Source organism: Arachis ipaensis, chromosome B6 (genome assembly GCF_059453495.1).
Source record: "Arachis ipaensis isolate K30076 ecotype BB chromosome B6, ASM5945349v1, whole genome shotgun sequence".
NCBI lineage: Eukaryota > Viridiplantae > Streptophyta > Magnoliopsida > Fabales > Fabaceae > Arachis > Arachis ipaensis.
The window spans coordinates 66,681,438-66,700,000 of record NC_142441.1 but is presented as its reverse complement, the minus strand read 5'-3'; the positions used below and the strand labels follow the sequence as shown (position 1 = coordinate 66,700,000).

The 18,563-nt window shown below is 44.1% G+C and overlaps 57 non-coding genes across 57 annotated transcripts in view; all 57 read right to left on the bottom strand.

The window, feature by feature from the left end:
* The window catches only part of LOC148559931 (5S ribosomal RNA), a 119-nt gene extending 29 nt beyond the window's left edge, over window positions 1-90 (bottom strand). The window contains exon 1 of the ribosomal RNA XR_015890943.1: window positions 1-90. This exon is cut by the window's left edge and continues 29 nt beyond it. This is a non-coding gene — a ribosomal RNA (5S ribosomal RNA).
* Window positions 91-284: 194 nt separating this feature from the next.
* Window positions 285-403, bottom strand: LOC148559930 (5S ribosomal RNA). Its single transcript, XR_015890428.1, has one exon. It is a non-coding gene; the product is annotated as a 5S ribosomal RNA (ribosomal RNA).
* A 236-nt stretch (window positions 404-639) lies between these two features.
* Window positions 640-758, bottom strand: LOC148559929 (5S ribosomal RNA). Its single transcript, XR_015889686.1, has one exon. It is a non-coding gene; the product is annotated as a 5S ribosomal RNA (ribosomal RNA).
* Window positions 759-944: 186 nt separating this feature from the next.
* On the bottom strand, window positions 945-1,063 carry LOC148559928 (5S ribosomal RNA). The gene has a single exon (XR_015889430.1). It is a non-coding gene; the product is annotated as a 5S ribosomal RNA (ribosomal RNA).
* Window positions 1,064-1,256: 193 nt separating this feature from the next.
* Window positions 1,257-1,375, bottom strand: LOC148559927 (5S ribosomal RNA). The gene has a single exon (XR_015890721.1). It is a non-coding gene; the product is annotated as a 5S ribosomal RNA (ribosomal RNA).
* Window positions 1,376-1,586: 211 nt separating this feature from the next.
* Window positions 1,587-1,705, bottom strand: LOC148559926 (5S ribosomal RNA). The gene has a single exon (XR_015889648.1). It is a non-coding gene; the product is annotated as a 5S ribosomal RNA (ribosomal RNA).
* A 199-nt stretch (window positions 1,706-1,904) lies between these two features.
* Window positions 1,905-2,023, bottom strand: LOC148559925 (5S ribosomal RNA). The gene has a single exon (XR_015888459.1). It is a non-coding gene; the product is annotated as a 5S ribosomal RNA (ribosomal RNA).
* Window positions 2,024-2,228: 205 nt separating this feature from the next.
* LOC148559924 (5S ribosomal RNA) lies at window positions 2,229-2,347 on the bottom strand. The gene has a single exon (XR_015891442.1). It is a non-coding gene; the product is annotated as a 5S ribosomal RNA (ribosomal RNA).
* Window positions 2,348-2,553: 206 nt separating this feature from the next.
* Window positions 2,554-2,672, bottom strand: LOC148559923 (5S ribosomal RNA). Its single transcript, XR_015891702.1, has one exon. It is a non-coding gene; the product is annotated as a 5S ribosomal RNA (ribosomal RNA).
* Window positions 2,673-2,861: 189 nt separating this feature from the next.
* On the bottom strand, window positions 2,862-2,980 carry LOC148559922 (5S ribosomal RNA). Its single transcript, XR_015888458.1, has one exon. It is a non-coding gene; the product is annotated as a 5S ribosomal RNA (ribosomal RNA).
* A 202-nt stretch (window positions 2,981-3,182) lies between these two features.
* LOC148559921 (5S ribosomal RNA) lies at window positions 3,183-3,301 on the bottom strand. The gene has a single exon (XR_015891441.1). It is a non-coding gene; the product is annotated as a 5S ribosomal RNA (ribosomal RNA).
* Window positions 3,302-3,508: 207 nt separating this feature from the next.
* Window positions 3,509-3,627, bottom strand: LOC148559920 (5S ribosomal RNA). Its single transcript, XR_015889230.1, has one exon. It is a non-coding gene; the product is annotated as a 5S ribosomal RNA (ribosomal RNA).
* A 230-nt stretch (window positions 3,628-3,857) lies between these two features.
* Window positions 3,858-3,976, bottom strand: LOC148559919 (5S ribosomal RNA). The gene has a single exon (XR_015890087.1). It is a non-coding gene; the product is annotated as a 5S ribosomal RNA (ribosomal RNA).
* A 220-nt stretch (window positions 3,977-4,196) lies between these two features.
* Window positions 4,197-4,315, bottom strand: LOC148559918 (5S ribosomal RNA). Its single transcript, XR_015891016.1, has one exon. It is a non-coding gene; the product is annotated as a 5S ribosomal RNA (ribosomal RNA).
* A 198-nt stretch (window positions 4,316-4,513) lies between these two features.
* On the bottom strand, window positions 4,514-4,632 carry LOC148559917 (5S ribosomal RNA). Its single transcript, XR_015888457.1, has one exon. It is a non-coding gene; the product is annotated as a 5S ribosomal RNA (ribosomal RNA).
* A 191-nt stretch (window positions 4,633-4,823) lies between these two features.
* LOC148559916 (5S ribosomal RNA) lies at window positions 4,824-4,942 on the bottom strand. Its single transcript, XR_015888456.1, has one exon. It is a non-coding gene; the product is annotated as a 5S ribosomal RNA (ribosomal RNA).
* A 204-nt stretch (window positions 4,943-5,146) lies between these two features.
* Window positions 5,147-5,265, bottom strand: LOC148559915 (5S ribosomal RNA). The gene has a single exon (XR_015891439.1). It is a non-coding gene; the product is annotated as a 5S ribosomal RNA (ribosomal RNA).
* Window positions 5,266-5,472: 207 nt separating this feature from the next.
* LOC148559914 (5S ribosomal RNA) lies at window positions 5,473-5,591 on the bottom strand. The gene has a single exon (XR_015889228.1). It is a non-coding gene; the product is annotated as a 5S ribosomal RNA (ribosomal RNA).
* Window positions 5,592-5,811: 220 nt separating this feature from the next.
* LOC148559913 (5S ribosomal RNA) lies at window positions 5,812-5,930 on the bottom strand. The gene has a single exon (XR_015890086.1). It is a non-coding gene; the product is annotated as a 5S ribosomal RNA (ribosomal RNA).
* A 230-nt stretch (window positions 5,931-6,160) lies between these two features.
* On the bottom strand, window positions 6,161-6,279 carry LOC148559912 (5S ribosomal RNA). Its single transcript, XR_015891015.1, has one exon. It is a non-coding gene; the product is annotated as a 5S ribosomal RNA (ribosomal RNA).
* Window positions 6,280-6,477: 198 nt separating this feature from the next.
* On the bottom strand, window positions 6,478-6,596 carry LOC148559911 (5S ribosomal RNA). Its single transcript, XR_015888455.1, has one exon. It is a non-coding gene; the product is annotated as a 5S ribosomal RNA (ribosomal RNA).
* Window positions 6,597-6,832: 236 nt separating this feature from the next.
* Window positions 6,833-6,951, bottom strand: LOC148559910 (5S ribosomal RNA). The gene has a single exon (XR_015890928.1). It is a non-coding gene; the product is annotated as a 5S ribosomal RNA (ribosomal RNA).
* A 207-nt stretch (window positions 6,952-7,158) lies between these two features.
* Window positions 7,159-7,277, bottom strand: LOC148559909 (5S ribosomal RNA). The gene has a single exon (XR_015890528.1). It is a non-coding gene; the product is annotated as a 5S ribosomal RNA (ribosomal RNA).
* A 187-nt stretch (window positions 7,278-7,464) lies between these two features.
* LOC148559908 (5S ribosomal RNA) lies at window positions 7,465-7,583 on the bottom strand. The gene has a single exon (XR_015888454.1). It is a non-coding gene; the product is annotated as a 5S ribosomal RNA (ribosomal RNA).
* A 233-nt stretch (window positions 7,584-7,816) lies between these two features.
* LOC148559907 (5S ribosomal RNA) lies at window positions 7,817-7,935 on the bottom strand. Its single transcript, XR_015889270.1, has one exon. It is a non-coding gene; the product is annotated as a 5S ribosomal RNA (ribosomal RNA).
* Window positions 7,936-8,121: 186 nt separating this feature from the next.
* Window positions 8,122-8,240, bottom strand: LOC148559906 (5S ribosomal RNA). The gene has a single exon (XR_015889259.1). It is a non-coding gene; the product is annotated as a 5S ribosomal RNA (ribosomal RNA).
* Window positions 8,241-8,473: 233 nt separating this feature from the next.
* On the bottom strand, window positions 8,474-8,592 carry LOC148559905 (5S ribosomal RNA). Its single transcript, XR_015889870.1, has one exon. It is a non-coding gene; the product is annotated as a 5S ribosomal RNA (ribosomal RNA).
* A 186-nt stretch (window positions 8,593-8,778) lies between these two features.
* On the bottom strand, window positions 8,779-8,897 carry LOC148559904 (5S ribosomal RNA). Its single transcript, XR_015888452.1, has one exon. It is a non-coding gene; the product is annotated as a 5S ribosomal RNA (ribosomal RNA).
* Window positions 8,898-9,128: 231 nt separating this feature from the next.
* On the bottom strand, window positions 9,129-9,247 carry LOC148559903 (5S ribosomal RNA). Its single transcript, XR_015890782.1, has one exon. It is a non-coding gene; the product is annotated as a 5S ribosomal RNA (ribosomal RNA).
* A 223-nt stretch (window positions 9,248-9,470) lies between these two features.
* Window positions 9,471-9,589, bottom strand: LOC148559902 (5S ribosomal RNA). Its single transcript, XR_015889135.1, has one exon. It is a non-coding gene; the product is annotated as a 5S ribosomal RNA (ribosomal RNA).
* A 186-nt stretch (window positions 9,590-9,775) lies between these two features.
* Window positions 9,776-9,894, bottom strand: LOC148559901 (5S ribosomal RNA). The gene has a single exon (XR_015888451.1). It is a non-coding gene; the product is annotated as a 5S ribosomal RNA (ribosomal RNA).
* A 222-nt stretch (window positions 9,895-10,116) lies between these two features.
* LOC148559900 (5S ribosomal RNA) lies at window positions 10,117-10,235 on the bottom strand. The gene has a single exon (XR_015890781.1). It is a non-coding gene; the product is annotated as a 5S ribosomal RNA (ribosomal RNA).
* Window positions 10,236-10,441: 206 nt separating this feature from the next.
* Window positions 10,442-10,560, bottom strand: LOC148559899 (5S ribosomal RNA). Its single transcript, XR_015890527.1, has one exon. It is a non-coding gene; the product is annotated as a 5S ribosomal RNA (ribosomal RNA).
* Window positions 10,561-10,747: 187 nt separating this feature from the next.
* Window positions 10,748-10,866, bottom strand: LOC148559898 (5S ribosomal RNA). Its single transcript, XR_015890715.1, has one exon. It is a non-coding gene; the product is annotated as a 5S ribosomal RNA (ribosomal RNA).
* Window positions 10,867-11,110: 244 nt separating this feature from the next.
* On the bottom strand, window positions 11,111-11,229 carry LOC148559897 (5S ribosomal RNA). Its single transcript, XR_015889134.1, has one exon. It is a non-coding gene; the product is annotated as a 5S ribosomal RNA (ribosomal RNA).
* A 186-nt stretch (window positions 11,230-11,415) lies between these two features.
* Window positions 11,416-11,534, bottom strand: LOC148559896 (5S ribosomal RNA). Its single transcript, XR_015888450.1, has one exon. It is a non-coding gene; the product is annotated as a 5S ribosomal RNA (ribosomal RNA).
* Window positions 11,535-11,759: 225 nt separating this feature from the next.
* Window positions 11,760-11,878, bottom strand: LOC148559895 (5S ribosomal RNA). The gene has a single exon (XR_015890286.1). It is a non-coding gene; the product is annotated as a 5S ribosomal RNA (ribosomal RNA).
* Window positions 11,879-12,064: 186 nt separating this feature from the next.
* On the bottom strand, window positions 12,065-12,183 carry LOC148559894 (5S ribosomal RNA). The gene has a single exon (XR_015888449.1). It is a non-coding gene; the product is annotated as a 5S ribosomal RNA (ribosomal RNA).
* Window positions 12,184-12,413: 230 nt separating this feature from the next.
* LOC148559893 (5S ribosomal RNA) lies at window positions 12,414-12,532 on the bottom strand. The gene has a single exon (XR_015890455.1). It is a non-coding gene; the product is annotated as a 5S ribosomal RNA (ribosomal RNA).
* A 194-nt stretch (window positions 12,533-12,726) lies between these two features.
* Window positions 12,727-12,845, bottom strand: LOC148559892 (5S ribosomal RNA). The gene has a single exon (XR_015890036.1). It is a non-coding gene; the product is annotated as a 5S ribosomal RNA (ribosomal RNA).
* A 194-nt stretch (window positions 12,846-13,039) lies between these two features.
* Window positions 13,040-13,158, bottom strand: LOC148559891 (5S ribosomal RNA). Its single transcript, XR_015890633.1, has one exon. It is a non-coding gene; the product is annotated as a 5S ribosomal RNA (ribosomal RNA).
* Window positions 13,159-13,351: 193 nt separating this feature from the next.
* LOC148559890 (5S ribosomal RNA) lies at window positions 13,352-13,470 on the bottom strand. The gene has a single exon (XR_015891212.1). It is a non-coding gene; the product is annotated as a 5S ribosomal RNA (ribosomal RNA).
* Window positions 13,471-13,677: 207 nt separating this feature from the next.
* Window positions 13,678-13,796, bottom strand: LOC148559889 (5S ribosomal RNA). The gene has a single exon (XR_015888846.1). It is a non-coding gene; the product is annotated as a 5S ribosomal RNA (ribosomal RNA).
* A 237-nt stretch (window positions 13,797-14,033) lies between these two features.
* Window positions 14,034-14,152, bottom strand: LOC148559888 (5S ribosomal RNA). The gene has a single exon (XR_015890779.1). It is a non-coding gene; the product is annotated as a 5S ribosomal RNA (ribosomal RNA).
* Window positions 14,153-14,351: 199 nt separating this feature from the next.
* LOC148559887 (5S ribosomal RNA) lies at window positions 14,352-14,470 on the bottom strand. The gene has a single exon (XR_015889872.1). It is a non-coding gene; the product is annotated as a 5S ribosomal RNA (ribosomal RNA).
* Window positions 14,471-14,678: 208 nt separating this feature from the next.
* LOC148559886 (5S ribosomal RNA) lies at window positions 14,679-14,797 on the bottom strand. Its single transcript, XR_015890454.1, has one exon. It is a non-coding gene; the product is annotated as a 5S ribosomal RNA (ribosomal RNA).
* A 193-nt stretch (window positions 14,798-14,990) lies between these two features.
* LOC148559885 (5S ribosomal RNA) lies at window positions 14,991-15,109 on the bottom strand. Its single transcript, XR_015890035.1, has one exon. It is a non-coding gene; the product is annotated as a 5S ribosomal RNA (ribosomal RNA).
* A 197-nt stretch (window positions 15,110-15,306) lies between these two features.
* Window positions 15,307-15,425, bottom strand: LOC148559884 (5S ribosomal RNA). The gene has a single exon (XR_015889400.1). It is a non-coding gene; the product is annotated as a 5S ribosomal RNA (ribosomal RNA).
* A 203-nt stretch (window positions 15,426-15,628) lies between these two features.
* On the bottom strand, window positions 15,629-15,747 carry LOC148559883 (5S ribosomal RNA). Its single transcript, XR_015890600.1, has one exon. It is a non-coding gene; the product is annotated as a 5S ribosomal RNA (ribosomal RNA).
* A 194-nt stretch (window positions 15,748-15,941) lies between these two features.
* On the bottom strand, window positions 15,942-16,060 carry LOC148559882 (5S ribosomal RNA). The gene has a single exon (XR_015888448.1). It is a non-coding gene; the product is annotated as a 5S ribosomal RNA (ribosomal RNA).
* Window positions 16,061-16,262: 202 nt separating this feature from the next.
* LOC148559881 (5S ribosomal RNA) lies at window positions 16,263-16,381 on the bottom strand. The gene has a single exon (XR_015890859.1). It is a non-coding gene; the product is annotated as a 5S ribosomal RNA (ribosomal RNA).
* A 233-nt stretch (window positions 16,382-16,614) lies between these two features.
* LOC148559880 (5S ribosomal RNA) lies at window positions 16,615-16,733 on the bottom strand. Its single transcript, XR_015889133.1, has one exon. It is a non-coding gene; the product is annotated as a 5S ribosomal RNA (ribosomal RNA).
* Window positions 16,734-16,936: 203 nt separating this feature from the next.
* Window positions 16,937-17,055, bottom strand: LOC148559879 (5S ribosomal RNA). Its single transcript, XR_015890085.1, has one exon. It is a non-coding gene; the product is annotated as a 5S ribosomal RNA (ribosomal RNA).
* A 212-nt stretch (window positions 17,056-17,267) lies between these two features.
* On the bottom strand, window positions 17,268-17,386 carry LOC148559878 (5S ribosomal RNA). The gene has a single exon (XR_015891055.1). It is a non-coding gene; the product is annotated as a 5S ribosomal RNA (ribosomal RNA).
* Window positions 17,387-17,586: 200 nt separating this feature from the next.
* On the bottom strand, window positions 17,587-17,705 carry LOC148559877 (5S ribosomal RNA). Its single transcript, XR_015888446.1, has one exon. It is a non-coding gene; the product is annotated as a 5S ribosomal RNA (ribosomal RNA).
* A 231-nt stretch (window positions 17,706-17,936) lies between these two features.
* LOC148559876 (5S ribosomal RNA) lies at window positions 17,937-18,055 on the bottom strand. Its single transcript, XR_015890778.1, has one exon. It is a non-coding gene; the product is annotated as a 5S ribosomal RNA (ribosomal RNA).
* A 210-nt stretch (window positions 18,056-18,265) lies between these two features.
* On the bottom strand, window positions 18,266-18,384 carry LOC148559875 (5S ribosomal RNA). The gene has a single exon (XR_015890526.1). It is a non-coding gene; the product is annotated as a 5S ribosomal RNA (ribosomal RNA).
* Between the last annotated feature and the right edge of the window lie 179 nt (window positions 18,385-18,563).

Genomic DNA, 18,563 nt, shown 5'->3' with positions numbered 1-18,563 from the left:
TCACCCATCCTAGTACTACTCTCGCCCAAGCACGCTTAACTGCGAAGTTCTGATGGGATCCGGTGCATTAGTGCTGGTATGATCGCACATATTAAAATGTGCGCACATAATTATCATATGCATGTCTTGCGACGTAGGGTAAGTCGAGCTGCGAATCCCTGCGGGGCCCGTGCGAGCTTGCCTAAAATGAGGTCATTGAGACTCGCTTTAGCTAAACTATTCAAGATAGCGCCGTTTAAAGAACGAGGGTAAGCACGACGTAAAAAAAAAAAAAAAAAAAAAAAGAGGTGCAACACGAGGACTTCCCAAGAGGTCACCCATCCTAGTACTACTCTCGCCCAAGCACGCTTAACTGCGAAGTTCTGATGGGATCCGGTGAATTAGTGCTGGTATGATCGCACCTATTAAAATATGCGCACATAATTATCATATGCATGTCTCGCGACGTAGGGTAAGTCGAGTTGCAAATCCCTGCGGGGCCCGTGGGAGCTTGCCTAAAATCAGGTCATTGAGACTCGCTTTAACTAAACTGTGCAAGATAGCGCCGTTTAAAGAACGAGGGTAAGCACGACGTAAAAAAAAAAAAAAAAAAAAAAAAAAAAAAAAAAAAAAAAAAAAAAAAAAAAAAAAAAAAAAAAAGAGGTGCAACACGAGGACTTCCCAGGAGGTCACCCATCCTAGTACAAATCTCGCCCAAGCACGCTTAACTGCGGAGTTCTGATGGGATCCGGTGCATTAGTGCTGGTATGATCGCACCTTTTATAATATGCGCACATAATTATCATATGCATGTCTTGCGACGTAGGGTAAGTCGAGCTGCGAATCCCTGCGGGGACCGTGCGAGCTTGCCTAAAATGAGGTCATTGAGACTCGCTTTAGCTAAACTATTCAAGATAGCGCCGTTTAAAGAACGAGGGTAAGCACGACGTAAAAAAAAAAAAAAAGAGGTGCAACACGAGGACTTCCCAGGAGGTCACCCATCCTAGTACTACTCTCGCCCAAGCACGCTTAACTGCGGAGTTCTGATGGGATCCGGTGCATTAGTGCTGGTATGATCGCACATATTAAAATATGCGCACATAATTATCATATGCATGTCTCGCGACGTAGGGTAAGTCGAGCTGCGAATCCCTGCGGGGCCCGTGCGAACTTGCCTAAAATGAGGTCATTGAGACTCGCTTTAGCTAAACTATTCAAGATAGCGCCGTTTAAAGAACGAGGGTAAGCACGACGTAAAAAAAAAAAAAAAAAAAAAAGAGGTGCAACACGAGGACTTCCCAAGAGGTCACCCATCCTAGTACTACTCTCGCCCAAGCACGCTTAACTGCGGAGTTCTGATGGGATCCGCTGAATTAGTGCTGGTATGATCGCACCTATTAAAATATGCGCACATAATTATCATATGCATGTCTCGCGACGTAGGGTAAGTCGAGTTACAAATCCCTGCGGGGCCCGTGGGAGCTTGCCTAAAATCAGGTCATTGAGACTCGCTTTAACTAAACTGTGCAAGATAGCGCCGTTTAAAGAACGAGGGTAAGCACGACGTAAAAAAAAAAAAAAAAAAAAAAAAAAAAAAAAAAAAAAAAAGGGTGCAACACGAGGACTTCCCAGGAGGTCACCCATCCTAGTACTACTCTCGCCCAAGCACGCTTAACTGCGGAGTTCTGATGGGATCCGGTGCATTAGTGCTGGTATGATCGCACCTTTTATAATATGCGCACATAATTATCATATGCATGTCTTGCGACGTAGGGTAAGTCGAGCTGCGAATCCCTGCGGGGACCGTGCGAGCTTGCCTAAAATGAGGTCATTGAGACTCGCTTTAGCTAAACTATTCAAGATAGCGCCGTTTAAAGAACGAGGGTAAGCACGACGTAAAAAAAAAAAAATAAAAAAAAAAAAAAGAGGTGCAACACGAGGACTTCCCAGGAGGTCACCCATCCTAGTACTACTCTCGCCCAAGCACGCTTAACTGCGGAGTTCTGATGGGATCCGGTGCATTAGTGCTGGTATGATCGCACCTATTAAAATATGTGCACATAATTATCATATGCATGTCTCGCGACGTAGGGTAAGTCGAGCTGCGAAACCCTGCGGGGCCCGTGCGAACTTGCCTAAAATGAGGTCATTGAGACTCGCTTTAGCTAAACTATTCAAGATAGCGCCGTTTAAAGAACGAGGGTAAGCACGACGTAAAAAAAAAAAAAAAAAAAAAAAAAAAAAAAAAAGTGGTGCAACACGAGGACTTCCCAGGAGGTCACCCATCCTAGTACTACTCTCGCCCAAGCACGCTTAACTGCGAAGTTCTGATGGGATCCGTTGCATTAGTGCTGGTATGATCGCACCTATTATAATATGCGCACATAATTATCATATGCATGTCTTGCGACGTAGGGTAAGTCGAGCTGCGAATCCCTGCGGGCCCGTGCGAGCTTGCCTAAAATAAGGTCATTGAGACTCGCTTTAGCTAAACTATTCAACATAGCGCCGTTTAAAGAACGAGGGCAAGCACGACGTAAAAAAAAAAAAAAAAAAAAAAAAAAAAAAAAAAAAGAGGTGCAACACGAGGACTTTCCAGGAGGTCACCCATCCTAGTACTACTCTCGCCTAAGCAAGCTTAACTGCGGAGTTCTGATGGGATCCGGTGCATTAGTGCTGGTATGATCGCACCTATTAAAATATGCGCACATAATTATCATATGCATGTCTTGCGACGTAGGGTAAGTCGAGTGCGAATCCCTGCGGGGCCCGTGCGAGCTTGCCTAAAATGAGGTCATTGAGACTCGCTTTAGCTAAACTATTCAAGATAGTGCCGTTTAAAGAACGAGGGTAGGCACGACATAAAAAAAAAAAAAAAAAAAGAGGTGCAACACGAGGACTTCCCAGGAGGTCACCCATCCTAGTACTACTCTCGCCCAAGCACGCTTAACTGCGGAGTTCTGATGGGATCCGGTGCATTAGTGCTGGTATGATCGCACCTATTAAAATATGTGCACATAATTATCATATGCATGTCTCGCGACGTAGGGTAAGTCGAGCTGCGAAACCCTGCGGGGCCCGTGCGAACTTGCCTAAAATGAGGTCATTGAGACTCGCTTTAGCTAAACTATTCAAGATAGCGCCGTTTAAAGAACGAGGGTAAGCACGACGTAAAAAAAAAAAAAAAAAAAAAAAAAAAAAAAGTGGTGCAACACGAGGACTTCCCAGGAGGTCACCCATCCTAGTACTACTCTCGCCCAAGCACGCTTAACTGCGAAGTTCTGATGGGATCCGTTGCATTAGTGCTGGTATGATCGCACCTATTATAATATGCGCACATAATTATCATATGCATGTCTTGCGACGTAGGGTAAGTCGAGCTGCGAATCCCTGCGGGCCCGTGCGAGCTTGCCTAAAATAAGGTCATTGAGACTCGCTTTAGCTAAACTATTCAACATAGCGCCGTTTAAAGAACGAGGGCAAGCACGACGTAAAAAAAAAAAAAAAAAAAAAAAAAAAAAAAAAAAAAGAGGTGCAACACGAGGACTTCCCAGGAGGTCACCCATCCTAGTACTACTCTCGCCCAAGCACGCTTAACTACGGAGTTCTGATGGGATCCGGTGAATTAGTGCTGGTATGATCGCACCTATTAAAATATGCGCACATAATTATCATATGCATGTTTCGCGACGTAGGGTAAGTCGAGTTGCAAATCCCTGCGGGGCCCGTGGGAGCTTGCCTAAAATCAGGTCATTGAGACTCGCTTTAACAAAACTGTGCAAGATAGCGCCGTTTAAAGAACAAGGGTAAGCACGACGTAAAAAAAAAAAAAAAAAAAAAAAAAAAAAAAAAAAAAAAAAAAAAAAAAAAAAAAAAAAGAGGTGTAACACGAGGACTTCCCAGGAGGTCACCCATCCTAGTACTACTCTCGCCCAAGCACGCTTAACTACGGAGTTCTGATGGGATCCGGTGCATTAGTGCTGGTATGATCGCACCTATTAAAATATGCGCACATAATTATCATATGCATGTCTCGCGACGTAGGGTAAGTCGAGTTGCGAAACCCTGCGGGGCCCGTGCGAACTTGCCTAAAATGAGGTCATTGAGACTCGCTTTAGCTAAACTATTCAAGATAGCGCCGTTTAAAGAACGAGGGAAGGCACGACGTAAAAAAAAAAAAAAAAAAAAAAAAAAAAAAAAAAAAAAAAAAAAAAAAAGAGGTGCAACACGAGGACTTCCCAGGAGGTCACCCATCCTAGTACTACTCTCGCCTAAGCAAGCTTAACTGCGGAGTTCTGATGGGATCCGGTGCATTAGTGCTGGTATGATCGCACCTATTAAAATATGCGCACATAATTATCATATGCATGTCTTGCGACGTAGGGTAAGTCGAGTGCGAATTCCTGCGGGGCCCGTGCGAGCTTGCCTAAAATGAGGTCATTGAGACTCGCTTTAGCTAAACTATTCAAGATAGTGCCGTTTAAAGAACGAGGGTAGGCACGACGTAAAAAAAAAAAAAAAAAAAAAAAAAAAAGAGGTGCAACACGAGGACTTCCCAGGAGGTCACCCATCCTAGTACTACTCTCGCCCAAGCACGCTTAACTGCGGAGTTCTGATGGGATCCGGTGCATTAGTGCTGGTATGATCGCACCTTTTATAATATGCGCACATAATTATCATATGCATGTCTTGCGACGTAGGGTAAGTCGAGCTGCGAATCCCTGCGGGGACCGTGCGAGCTTGCCTAAAATGAGGTCATTGAGACTCGCTTTAGCTAAACTATTCAAGATAGTGCCGTTTAAAGAACGAGGGTAGGCACGACGTAAAAAAAAAAAAAAAAAAAAGAGGTGCAACACGAGGACTTCCCAGGAGGTCACCCATCCTAGTACTACTCTCGCCCAAGCACGCTTAACTGCGGAGTTCTGATGGGATCCGGTGCATTAGTGCTGGTATGATCGCACCTATTAAAATATGTGCACATAATTATCATATGCATGTCTCGCGACGTAGGGTAAGTCGAGCTGCGAAACCCTGCGGGGCCCGTGCGAACTTGCCTAAAATGAGGTCATTGAGACTCGCTTTAGCTAAACTATTCAAGATAGCGCCGTTTAAAGAACGAGGGTAAGCACGACGTAAAAAAAAAAAAAAAAAAAAAAAAAAAAAAAAAGTGGTGCAACACGAGGACTTCCCAGGAGGTCACCCATCCTAGTACTACTCTCGCCCAAGCACGCTTAACTGCGAAGTTCTGATGGGATCCGTTGCATTAGTGCTGGTATGATCGCACCTATTATAATATGCGCACATAATTATCATATGCATGTCTTGCGACGTAGGGTAAGTCGAGCTGCGAATCCCTGCGGGCCCGTGCGAGCTTGCCTAAAATAAGGTCATTGAGACTCGCTTTAGCTAAACTATTCAACATAGCGCCGTTTAAAGAACGAGGGCAAGCACGACGTAAAAAAAAAAAAAAAAAAAAAAAAAAAAAAAAAAAAAGAGGTGCAACACGAGGACTTCCCAGGAGGTCACCCATCCTAGTACTACTCTCGCCCAAGCACGCTTAACTACGGAGTTCTGATGGGATCCGGTGAATTAGTGCTGGTATGATCGCACCTATTAAAATATGCGCACATAATTATCATATGCATGTTTCGCGACGTAGGGTAAGTCGAGTTGCAAATCCCTGCGGGGCCCGTGGGAGCTTGCCTAAAATCAGGTCATTGAGACTCGCTTTAACAAAACTGTGCAAGATAGCGCCGTTTAAAGAACAAGGGTAAGCACGACGTAAAAAAAAAAAAAAAAAAAAAAAAAAAAAAAAAAAAAAAAAAAAAAAAAGAGGTGTAACACGAGGACTTCCCAGGAGGTCACCCATCCTAGTACTACTCTCGCCCAAGCACGCTTAACTACGGAGTTCTGATGGGATCCGGTGCATTAGTGCTGGTATGATCGCACCTATTAAAATATGCGCACATAATTATCATATGCATGTCTCGCGACGTAGGGTAAGTCGAGTTGCGAAACCCTGCGGGGCCCGTGCGAACTTGCCTAAAATGAGGTCATTGAGACTCGCTTTAGCTAAACTATTCAAGATAGCGCCGTTTAAAGAACGAGGGAAGGCACGACGTAAAAAAAAAAAAAAAAAAAAAAAAAAAAAAAAAAAAAAAAAAAAAAAAAAAAAAAAAAAGAGGTGCAACACGAGGACTTCCCAGGAGGTCACCCATCCTAGTACTACTCTCGCCTAAGCAAGCTTAACTGCGGAGTTCTGATGGGATCCGGTGCATTAGTGCTGGTATGATCGCACCTATTAAAATATGCGCACATAATTATCATATGCATGTCTTGCGACGTAGGGTAAGTCGAGTGCGAATTCCTGCGGGGCCCGTGCGAGCTTGCCTAAAATGAGGTCATTGAGACTCGCTTTAGCTAAACTATTCAAGATAGTGCCGTTTAAAGAACGAGGGTAGGCACGACGTAAAAAAAAAAAAAAAAAAAAAAAAAAAAGAGGTGCAACACGAGGACTTCCCAGGAGGTCACCCATCCTAGTACTACTCTCGCCCAAGCACGCTTAACTGCGGAGTTCTGATGGGATCCGGTGCATTAGTGCTGGTATGATCGCACCTTTTATAATATGCGCACATAATTATCATATGCATGTCTTGCGACGTAGGGTAAGTCGAGCTGCGAATCCCTGCGGGGACCGTGCGAGCTTGCCTAAAATGAGGTCATTGAGACTCGCTTTAGCTAAACTATTCAAGATAGCGCCGTTTAAAGAACGAGGGTAAGCACGACGTAAAAAAAAAAAAAAAAAAAAAAAAAAAAAAAAAAAAAAAAAAAAAAAAAAAAAAAAAAAAAAAAAGTGGTGCAACACGAGGACTTCCCAGGAGGTCACCCATCTTAGTACTACTCTCGCCCAAGCACGCTTAACTGCGGAGTTCTGATGGGATCCGTTGCATTAGTGCTGGTATGATCGCACCTATTATAATATGCGCACATAATTATCATATGCATGTCTTGCGACGTAGGGTAAGTCGAGCTGCGAATCCCTGCGGGCCCGTGCGAGCTTGCCTAAAATAAGGTCATTGAGACTCGCTTTAGCTAAACTATTCAAGATAGCGCCGTTTAAAGAACGAGGGAAAGCACGACGTAAAAAAAAAAAAAAAAAAAAAAAAAAAAAAAAAAAAAGAGGTGCAACACGATGACTTCCCAGGAGGTCACCCATCCTAGTACTACTCTCGCCCAAGCACGCTTAACTGCGGAGATCTGATGGGATCCGGTGAATTAGTGCTGGTATGATCGCACCTATTAAAATATGCGCACATAATTATCATATGCATGTCTCGCGACGTAGGGTAAGTCGAGTTGCAAATCCCTGCGGGGCCCGTGGGAGCTTGCCTAAAATCAGGTCATTGAGACTCGCTTTAACAAAACTGTGCAAGATAGCGCCGTTTAAAGAACGAGGGTAAGCACGACGTAAAAAAAAAAAAAAAAGAGGTGCAACACGAGGACTTCCCAGGAGGTCACCCATCCTAGTACTACTCTCGCCCAAGCACGCTTAACTGCGGAGTTCTGATGGGATCCGGTGCATTAGTGCTGGTATGATCGCACCTATTATAATATGCGCACATAATTATCATATGCATGTCTTGCGACGTAGGGTAAGTCGAGCTGCGAATCCCTGCGGGGCCCGTGCGAGCTTGCCTAAAATGAGGTCATTGAGACTCGCTTTAGCTAAACTATTCAAGATAGCGCCGTTTAAAGAACGTGGGTAAGCACGACGTAAAAAAAAAAAAAAAAAAAAAAAAAAAAAAAAAAAAAAAAAAAAAAAAAAAAAAAAAAAAAAGAGGTGCAACACGAGGACTTCCCAAGAGGTCACCCATCCTAGTACTACTCTCGCCCAAGCACGCTTAACTGCGGAGTTCTGATGGGATCCGGTGAATTAGTGCTGGTATGATCGCACCTATTAAAATATGCGCACATAATTATCATATGCATGTCTCGCGACGTAGGGTAAGTCGAGTTGCAAATCCCTGCGGGGCCCGTGGGAGCTTGCCTAAAATCAGGTCATTGAGACTCGCTTTAACAAAACTGTGCAAGATAGCGCCGTTTAAAGAACGAGGGTAAGCACGACGTAAAAAAAAAAAAAAAGAGGTGCAACACGAGGACTTCCCAGGAGGTCACCCATCCTAGTACTACTCTCGCCCAAGCACGCTTAACTGCGGAGTTCTGATGGGATCCGGTGCATTAGTGCTGGTATGATCGCACCAATTATAATATGCGCACATAATTATCATATGCATGTCTTGCGACGTAGGGTAAGTCGAGCTGCGAATCCCTGCGGGGCCCGTGCGAGCTTGCCTAAAATAAGGTCATTGAGACTCGCTTTAGCTAAACTATTCAAGATAGCGCCGTTTAAAGAACGAGGGAAAGCACGACGTAAAAAAAAAAAAAAAAAAAAAAAAAAAAAAAAAAAAAAAAAAAAAAAAAAAAAAAAAAAAAAGAGGTGCAACACGAGGACTTCCCTGGAGGTCACCCATCCTAGTACTACTCTCGCCCAAGCACGCTTAACTGCGGAGTTCTGATGGGATCCGGTGAATTAGTGCTGGTATGATCGCACCTATTAAAATATGCGCACATAATTATCATATGCATGTCTCGCGACGTAGGGTAAGTCGAGTTGCAAATCCCTGCGGGGCCCGTGGGAGCTTGCCTAAAATCAGGTCATTGAGACTCGCTTTAACAAAACTGTGCAAGATAGCGCCGTTTAAAGAACGAGGGTAAGCACGACGTAAAAAAAAAAAAAAAGAGGTGCAACACGAGGACTTCCCAGGAGGTCACCCATCCTAGTACTACTCTCGCCCAAGCACGCTTAACTGCGGAGTTCTGATGGGATCCGGTGCATTAGTGCTGGTATGATCGCACCTATTATAATATGCGCACATAATTATCATATGCATGTCTTGCGACGTAGGGTAAGTCGAGCTGCGAATCCCTGCGGGGCCCGTGCGAGCTTGCCTAAAATGAGGTCATTGAGACTCGCTTTAGCTAAACTATTCAAGATAGCGCCGTTTAAAGAACGAGGGTAAGCACGACGTAAAAAAAAAAAAAAAAAAAAAAAAAAAAAAAAAAAAAAAAAAAAAAAAAAAAAAAAAAAAGTGGTGCAACACGAGGACTTCCCAGGAGGTCACCCATCCTAGTACTACTCTCGCCCAAGCACGCTTAACTGCGGAGTTCTGATGGGATCCGTTGCATTAGTGCTGGTATGATCGCACCTATTATAATATGCGCACATAATTATCATATGCATGTCTTGCGACGTAGGGTAAGTCGAGCTGCGAATCCCTGCGGGCCCGTGCGAGCTTGCCTAAAATAAGGTCATTGAGACTCGCTTTAGCTAAACTATTCAAGATAGCGCCGTTTAAAGAACGAGGGAAAGCACGACGTAAAAAAAAAAAAAAAAAAAAAAAAAAAAAAAAAAAAAAAAAAAAAAAAAAAAAGAGGTGCAACACGAGGACTTCCCAGGAGGTCACCCATCCTAGTACTACTCTCGCCCAAGCACGCTTAACTGCGGAGTTCTGATGGGATCCGGTGAATTAGTGCTGGTATGATCGCACCTATTAAAATATGCGCACATAATTATCATATGCATGTCTCGCGACGTCGGGTAAGTCGAGTTGCAAATCCCTGCGGGGCCCGTGGGAGCTTGCCTAAAATCAGGTCATTGAGACTCGCTTTAACAAAACTGTGCAAGATAGCGCCGTTTAAAGAACGAGGGTAAGCACGACGTAAAAAAAAAAAAAAAGAGGTGCAACACGAGGACTTCCCAGGAGGTCACCCATCCTAGTACTACTCTCGCCCAAGCACGCTTAACTGCGGAGTTCTGATGGGATCCGGTGCATTAGTGCTGGTATGATCGCACCTATTATAATATGCGCACATAATTATCATATGCATGTCTTGCGACGTAGGGTAAGTCGAGCTGCGAATCCCTGCGGGGCCCGTGCGAGCTTGCCTAAAATGAGGTCATTGAGACTCGCTTTAGCTAAACTATTCAAGATAGCGCCGTTTAAAGAACGAGGGTAAGCACGACGTAAAAAAAAAAAAAAAAAAAAAAAAAAAAAAAAAAAAAAAAAAAAAAAAAAAGTGGTGCAACACGAGGACTTCCCAGGAGGTCACCCATCCTAGTACTACTCTCGCCCAAGCACGCTTAACTGCGGAGTTCTGATGGGATCCGTTGCATTAGTGCTGGTATGATCGCACCTATTATAATATGCGCACATAATTATCATATGCATGTCTTGCGACGTAGGGTAAGTCGAGCTGCGAATCCCTGCGGGCCCGTGCGAGCTTGCCTAAAATAAGGTCATTGAGACTCGCTTTAGCTAAACTATTCAAGATAGCGCCGTTTAAAGAACGAGGGAAAGCACGACGTAAAAAAAAAAAAAAAAAAAAAAAAAAAAAAAAAAAAGAGGTGCAACACGATGACTTCCCAGGAGGTCACCCATCCTAGTACTACTCTCGCCCAAGCACGCTTAACTGCGGAGATCTGATGGGATCCGGTGAATTAGTGCTGGTATGATCGCACCTATTAAAATATGCGCACATAATTATCATATGCATGTCTCGCGACGTAGGGTAAGTCGAGTTGCAAATCCCTGCGGGGCCCGTGGGAGCTTGCCTAAAATCAGGTCATTGAGACTCGCTTTAACAAAACTGTGCAAGATAGCGCCGTTTAAAGAACGAGGGTAAGCACGACGTAAAAAAAAAAAAAAAAGAGGTGCAACACGAGGACTTCCCAGGAGGTCACCCATCCTAGTACTACTCTCGCCCAAGCACGCTTAACTGCGGAGTTCTGATGGGATCCGGTAAATTAGTGCTAGTATGATCGCACCTATTATAATATGCGCACATAATTATCATATGCATGTCTTGCGACGTAGGGTAAGTCGAGCTGCGAATCCCTGCGGGGCCCGTGCGAGCTTGCCTAAAATGAGGTCATTGAGACTCGCTTTAGCTAAACTATTCAAGATAGCGCCGTTTAAAGAACGTGGGTAAGCACGACGTAAAAAAAAAAAAAAAAAAAAAAAAAAAAAAAAAAAAAAAAAAAAAAAAAAAAAAAAAAAAAAAAAAAAAAAAAGAGGTGCAACACGAGGACTTCCCAGGAGGTCACCCATCCTAGTACTACTCTCGCCCAAGCACGCTTAACTGCGGAGTTCTGATGGGATCCGGTGAATTAGTGCTGGTATGATCGCACCTATTAAAATATGCGCACATAATTATCATATGCATGTCTCGCGACGTAGGGTAAGTCGAGTTGCAAATCCCTGCGGGGCCCGTGGGAGCTTGCCTAAAATCAGGTCATTGAGACTCGCTTTAACAAAACTGTGCAAGATAGCGCCGTTTAAAGAACGAGGGTAAGCACGACGTAAAAAAAAAAAAAAAGAGGTGCAACACGAGGACTTCCCAGGAGGTCACCCATCCTAGTACTACTCTCGCCCAAGCACGCTTAACTGCGGAGTTCTGATGGGATCCGGTGCATTAGTGCTGGTATGATCGCACCTATTATAATATGCGCACATAATTATCATATGCATGTCTTGCGACGTAGGGTAAGTCGAGCTGCGAATCCCTGCGGGGCCCGTGCGAGCTTGCCTAAAATAAGGTCATTGAGACTCGCTTTAGCTAAACTATTCAAGATAGCGCCGTTTAAAGAACGAGGGAAAGCACGACGTAAAAAAAAAAAAAAAAAAAAAAAAAAAAAAAAAAAAAAAAAAAAAAAAAAAAAAGAGGTGCAACACGAGGACTTCCCAGGAGGTCACCCATCCTAGTACTACTCTCACCCAAGCACGCTTAACTGCGGAGTTCTGATGGGATCCGGTGAATTAGTGCTGGTATGATCGCACCTATTAAAATATGCGCACATAATTATCATATGCATGTCTCGCGACGTAGGGTAAGTCGAGTTGCAAATCCCTGCGGGGCCCGTGGGAGCTTGCCTAAAATCAGGTCATTGAGACTCGCTTTAACAAAACTGTGCAAGATAGCGCCGTTTAAAGAACGAGGGTAAGCACGACGTAAAAAAAAAAAAAAAGAGGTGCAACACGAGGACTTCCCAGGAGGTCACCCATCCTAGTACTACTCTCGCCCAAGCACGCTTAACTGCGGAGTTCTGATGGGATCCGGTGCATTAGTGCTGGTATGATCGCACCTATTATAATATGCGCACATAATTATCATATGCATGTCTTGCGACGTAGGGTAAGTCGAGCTGCGAATCCCTGCGGGGCCCGTGCGAGCTTGCCTAAAATGAGGTCATTGAGACTCGCTTTAGCTAAACTATTCAAGATAGCGCCGTTTAAAGAACGAGGGTAAGCACGACGTAAAAAAAAAAAAAAAAAAAAAAAAAAAAAAAAAAAAAAAAAAAAAAAAAAAAAAAAAAAGAGGTGCAACACGAGGACTTCCCAGGAGGTCACCCATCCTAGTACTACTCTCGCCCAAGCACGCTTAACTGCGGAGTTCTGATGGGATCCGGTGAATTAGTGTTGGTATGATCGCACCTATTAAAATATGCGCACATAATTATCATATGCATGTCTCGAGACGTAGGGTAAGTCGAGTTGCAAATCCCTGCGGGGCCCGTGCGAGCTTGCCTAAATCAGGTCATTGAGACTCGCTTTAACTAAACTGTGCAAGATAGCGCCGTTTAAAGAACGAGGGTAAGCACGACGTAAAAAAAAAAAAAAAAAAAAAAAATAGGTGCAACACGAGGACTTCCTAGGAGGTCACCCATCCTGGTACTACTCTCGCCCAAGCACGCTTAACTGCGGAGTTCTGATGGGATCCGGTGCATTAGTGCTGGTATGATCGCACCTATTAAAATATGCGCACATAATTATCATATGCATGTCTCGCGACGTAGGGTAAGTCGACCTGCGAATCCCTGCGGGGCCCGTGCGAACTTGCCTAAAATGAGGTCATTGAGACTCGCTTTAGCTAAACTATTCAAGATAGCGCCGTTTAAAGAACGAGGGTAAGCACGACGTAAAAAAAAAAAAAAAAAAAAAAAGAGGTGCAACACGAGGACTTCCCAGGAGGTCACCCATCCTAGTACTACTCTCGCCCAAGCACGCTTAACTGCAGAGTTCTGATGGGATCAAGTGCATTAGTGCTGGTATGATCGCACCTATTAAAATATGCGCACATAATTATCATATGCATGTCTCGCGATGTAGGGTAAGTCGAGTTGCGAAACCCTGCGGGGCCCGTGCGAACTTGCCTAAAATGAGGTCATTGAGACTCGCTTTAGCTAAACTATTCAAGATAGCGCCGTTTAAAGAACGAGGGTAAGCACGACGTATAAAAAAAAAAAAAAAAAAAAGAGGTGCAACACGAGGACTTCCCAGGAGGTCACCCATCCTAGTGCTACTCTCGCCCAAGTACGCTTAACTGCGGAGTTCTGATGGGATCCGGTGCATTAGTGCTGGTATGATCGCACCTATTAAAATATGCGCACATAATTATCATATGCATGTCTTGCGACGTAGGGTAAGTCGAGTGCGAATCCCTGCGGGGCCCGTGCGAGCTTGCCTAAAATGAGGTCATTGAGACTCGCTTTAGCTAAACTATTCAAGATAGTGCCGTTTAAACAACGAGGGTAGGCACGACGTAAAAAAAAAAAAAAAAAAAAAAAAAAAAAAAAAAAAAGAGGTGCAACACGAGGACTTCCCAGGAGGTCACCCATTCTAGTACTACTCTCGCCCAAGCACGCTTAACTGCGGAGTTCTGATGGGATCCGGTGCATTAGTGCTGGTATGATCGCACCTATTAAAATATGTGCACATAATTATCATATGCATGTCTCGCGACGTAGGGTAAGTCGAGCTGCGAAACCCTGCGGGGCCCGTGCGAACTTGCCTAAAATGAGGTCATTGAGACTCGCTTTAGCTAAACTATTCAAGATAGCGCCGTTTAAAGAACGAGGGTAAGCACGACGTAAAAAAAAAAAAAAAAAAAAAAAAAAAAAAAAAAAAAAAAAAAAAAAAAAAAAAAAAAAAAAAAAAGTGGTGCAACACGAGGACTTCCCAGGAGGTCACCCATCCTAGTACTACTCTCGCCCAAGCACGCTTAACTGCGGAGTTCTGATGGGATCCGTTGCATTAGTGCTGGTATGATCGCACCTATTATAATATGCGCACATAATTATCATATGCATGTCTTGCGACGTAGGGTAAGTCGAGCTGCGAATCCCTGCGGGCCCGTGCGAGCTTGCCTAAAATAAGGTCATTGAGACTCGCTTTAGCTAAACTATTCAACATAGCGCCGTTTAAAGAACGAGGGCAAGCACGACGTAAAAAAAAAAAAAAAAAAAAAAAAAAAAAGAGGTGCAACACGAGGACTTCCCAGGAGGTCACCCATCCTAGTACTACTCTCGCCCAAGCACGCTTAACTGCGGAGTTCTTATGGGATCCGGTGAATTAGTGCTGGTATGATCGCACCTATTAAAATATGCGCACATAATTATCATATGCATGTCTCGCGACGTAGGGTAAGTCGAGTTGCAAATCCCTGCGGGGCCCGTGGGAGCTTGCCTAAAATCAGGTCATTGAGACTCGCTTTAACAAAACTGTGCAAGATAGCGCCGTTTAAAGAACAAGGGTAAGCACGACGTAAAAAAAAAAAAAAAAAAAAAAAAAAAAAAAAAAAAAGAGGTGCAACACGAGGACTTCCCAGGAGGTCACCCATCCTAGTACTACTCTCGCCCAAGCACGCTTAACTGCGGAGTTCTGATGGGATCCGGTGAATTAGTGTTGGTATGATCGCACCTATTAAAATATGCGCACATAATTATCATATGCATGTCTCGAGACGTAGGGTAAGTCGAGTTGCAAATCCCTGCGGGGCCCGTGCGAGCTTGCCTAAATCAGGTCATTGAGACTCGCTTTAACTAAACTGTGCAAGATAGCGCCGTTTAAAGAACGAGGGTAAGCACGACGTAAAAAAAAAAAAAAAAAAAAAAATAGGTGCAACACGAGGACTTCCTAGGAGGTCACCCATCCTGGTACTACTCTCGCCCAAGCACGCTTAACTGCGGAGTTCTGATGGGATCCGGTGCATTAGTGCTGGTATGATCGCACCTATTAAAATATGCGCACATAATTATCATATGCATGTCTCGCGACGTAGGGTAAGTCGACCTGCGAATCCCTGCGGGGCCCATGCGAACTTGCCTAAAATGAGGTCATTGAGACTCGCTTTAGCTAAACTATTCAAGATAGCGCCGTTTAAAGAACGAGGGTAAGCACGACGTAAAAAAAAAAAAAAAAAAAAAAAAAAGAGGTGCAACACGAGGACTTCCCAGGAGGTCACCCATCCTAGTACTACTCTCGCCCAAGCACGCTTAACTGCAGAGTTCTGATGGGATCCGGTGCATTAGTGCTGGTATGATCGCACCTATTAAAATATGCGCACATAATTATCATATGCATGTCTCGCGATGTAGGGTAAGTCGAGTTGCGAAACCCTGCGGGGCCCGTGCGAACTTGCCTAAAATGAGGTCATTGAGACTCGCTTTAGCTAAACTATTCAAGATAGCGCCGTTTAAAGAACGAGGGTAAGCACGACGTAAAAAAAAAAAAAAAAAAAAAAAAAAAAAAAAGAGGTGCAACACGAGGACTTCCCAGAAGGTCACCCATCCTAGTGCTACTCTCGCCCAAGCACGCTTAACTGCGGAGTTCTGATGGGATCCGGTGCATTAGTGCTGGTATGATCGCACCTATTAAAATATGCGCACATAATTATCATATGCATGTCTTGCGACGTAGTGCGAATCCCTGCGGGGCCCGTGCGAGCTTGCCTAAAATGAGGTCATTGAGACTCGCTTTAGCTAAACTATTCAAGATAGTGCCGTTTAAACAACGAGGGTAGGCACGACGTAAAAAAAAAAAAAAAAAAAAAAAAAAAAAAAAAAAGAGGTGCAACACGAGGACTTCCCAGGAGGTCACCCATCCTAGTACTACTCTCGCCCAAGCACGCTTAACTGCGGAGTTCTGATGGGATCCGGTGCATTAGTGCTGGTATGATCGCACCTATTAAAATATGTGCACATAATTATCATATGCATGTCTCGCGACGTAGGGTAAGTCGAGCTGCGAAACCCTGCGGGGCCCGTGCGAACTTGCCTAAAATGAGGTCATTGAGACTCGCTTTAGCTAAACTATTCAAGATAGCGCCGTTTAAAGAACGAGGGTAAGCACGACGTAAAAAAAAAAAAAAAAAAAAAAAAAAAAAAAGAGGTGCAACACGAGGACTTCCCAGGAGGTCACCCATCCTAGTACTACTCTCGCCCAAGCACGCTTAACTGCGAAGTTCTGATGGGATCCGTTGCATTAGTGCTGGTATGATCGCACCTATTATAATATGCGCACATAATTATCATATGCATGTCTTGCGACGTAGGGTAAGTCGAGCTGCGAATCCCTGCGGGCCCGTGCGAGCTTGCCTAAAATAAGGTCATTGAGACTCGCTTTAGCTAAACTATTCAACATAGCGCCGTTTAAAGAACGAGGGCAAGCACGACGTAAAAAAAAAAAAAAAAAAAAAAAAAAAAAAAAAAAAAAAAAAAAAAAAAAAAAAAAAAAAAAAGAGGTGCAACACGAGGACTTCCCAGGAGGTCACCCATCCTAGTACTACTCTCGCCCAAGCACGCTTAACTGCGGAGTTCTGATGGGATCCGGTGAATTAGTGCTGGTATGATCGCACCTATTAAAATATGCGCACATAATTATCATATGCATGTCTCGCGACGTAGGGTAAGTCGAGTTGCAAATCCCTGCGGGGCCCGTGGGAGCTTGCCTAAAATCAGGTCATTGAGACTCGCTTTAACAAAACTGTGCAAGATAGCGCCGTTTAAAGAACAAGGGTAAGCACGACGTAAAAAAAAAAAAAAAAAAAAAAAAAAAAAAAAGAGGTGTAACACGAGGACTTCCCAGGAGGTCACCCATCCTAGTACTACTCTCGCCCAAGCACGCTTAACTACGGAGTTCTGATGGGATCCGGTGCATTAGTGCTGGTATGATCGCACCTATTAAAATATGCGCACATAATTATCATATGCATGTCTCGCGACGTAGGGTAAGTCGAGTTGCGAAACCCTGCGGGGCCCGTGCGAACTTGCCTAAAATGAGGTCATTGAGACTCGCTTTAGCTAAACTATTCAAGATAGCGCCGTTTAAAGAACGAGGGAAGGCACGACGTAAAAAAAAAAAAAAAAAAAAAAAAAAAAAAAAAAAAAAAAAAAGGTGCAACACGAGGACTTCCCAGGAGGTCACCCATCCTAGTACTACTCTCGCCTAAGCAAGCTTAACTGCGGAGTTCTGATGGGATCCGGTGCATTAGTGCTGGTATGATCGCACCTATTAAAATATGCGCACATAATTATCATATGCATGTCTTGCGACGTAGGGTAAGTCGAGTGCGAATTCCTGCGGGGCCCGTGCGAGCTTGCCTAAAATGAGGTCATTGAGACTCGCTTTAGCTAAACTATTCAAGATAGTGCCGTTTAAAGAACGAGGGTAGGCACGACGTAAAAAAAAAAAAAAAAAAAAAAAAAAAAAAGAGGTGCAACACGAGGACTTCCCAGGAGGTCACCCATCCTAGTACTACTCTCGCCCAAGCACGCTTAACTGCGGAGTTCTGATGGGATCCGGTGCATTAGTGCTGGTATGATCGCACCTATTAAAATATGTGCACATAATTATCATATGCATGTCTCGCGACGTAGGGTAAGTCGAGCTGCGAAACCCTGCGGGGCCCGTGCGAACTTGCCTAAAATGAGGTCATTGAGACTCGCTTTAGCTAAACTATTCAAGATAGCGCCGTTTAAAGAACGAGGGTAAGCACGACGTAAAAAAAAAAAAAAAAAAAAAAAAAAAAAAAAAAAAAAAAAAAAAAAAAAAAAAAAAAAAGTGGTGCAACACGAGGACTTCCCAGGAGGTCACCCATCCTAGTACTACTCTCGCCCAAGCACGCTTAACTGCGGAGTTCTGATGGGATCCGTTGCATTAGTGCTGGTATGATCGCACCTATTATAATATGCGCACATAATTATCATATGCATGTCTTGCGACGTAGGGTAAGTCGAGCTGCGAATCCCTGCGGGCCCGTGCGAGCTTGCCTAAAATAAGGTCATTGAGACTCGCTTTAGCTAAACTATTCAAGATAGCGCCGTTTAAAGAACGAGGGAAAGCACGACGTAAAAAAAAAAAAAAAAAAAAAAAAAAAAAAAAAAAAAAAAGAGGTGCAACACGATGACTTCCCAGGAGGTCACCCATCCTAGTACTACTCTCGCCCAAGCACGCTTAACTGCGGAGATCTGATGGGATCCGGTGAATTAGTGCTGGTATGATCGCACCTATTAAAATATGCGCACATAATTATCATATGCATGTCTCGCGACGTAGGGTAAGTCGAGTTGCAAATCCCTGCGGGGCCCGTGGGAGCTTGCCTAAAATCAGGTCATTGAGACTCGCTTTAACAAAACTGTGCAAGATAGCGCCGTTTAAAGAACGAGGGTAAGCACGACGTAAAAAAAA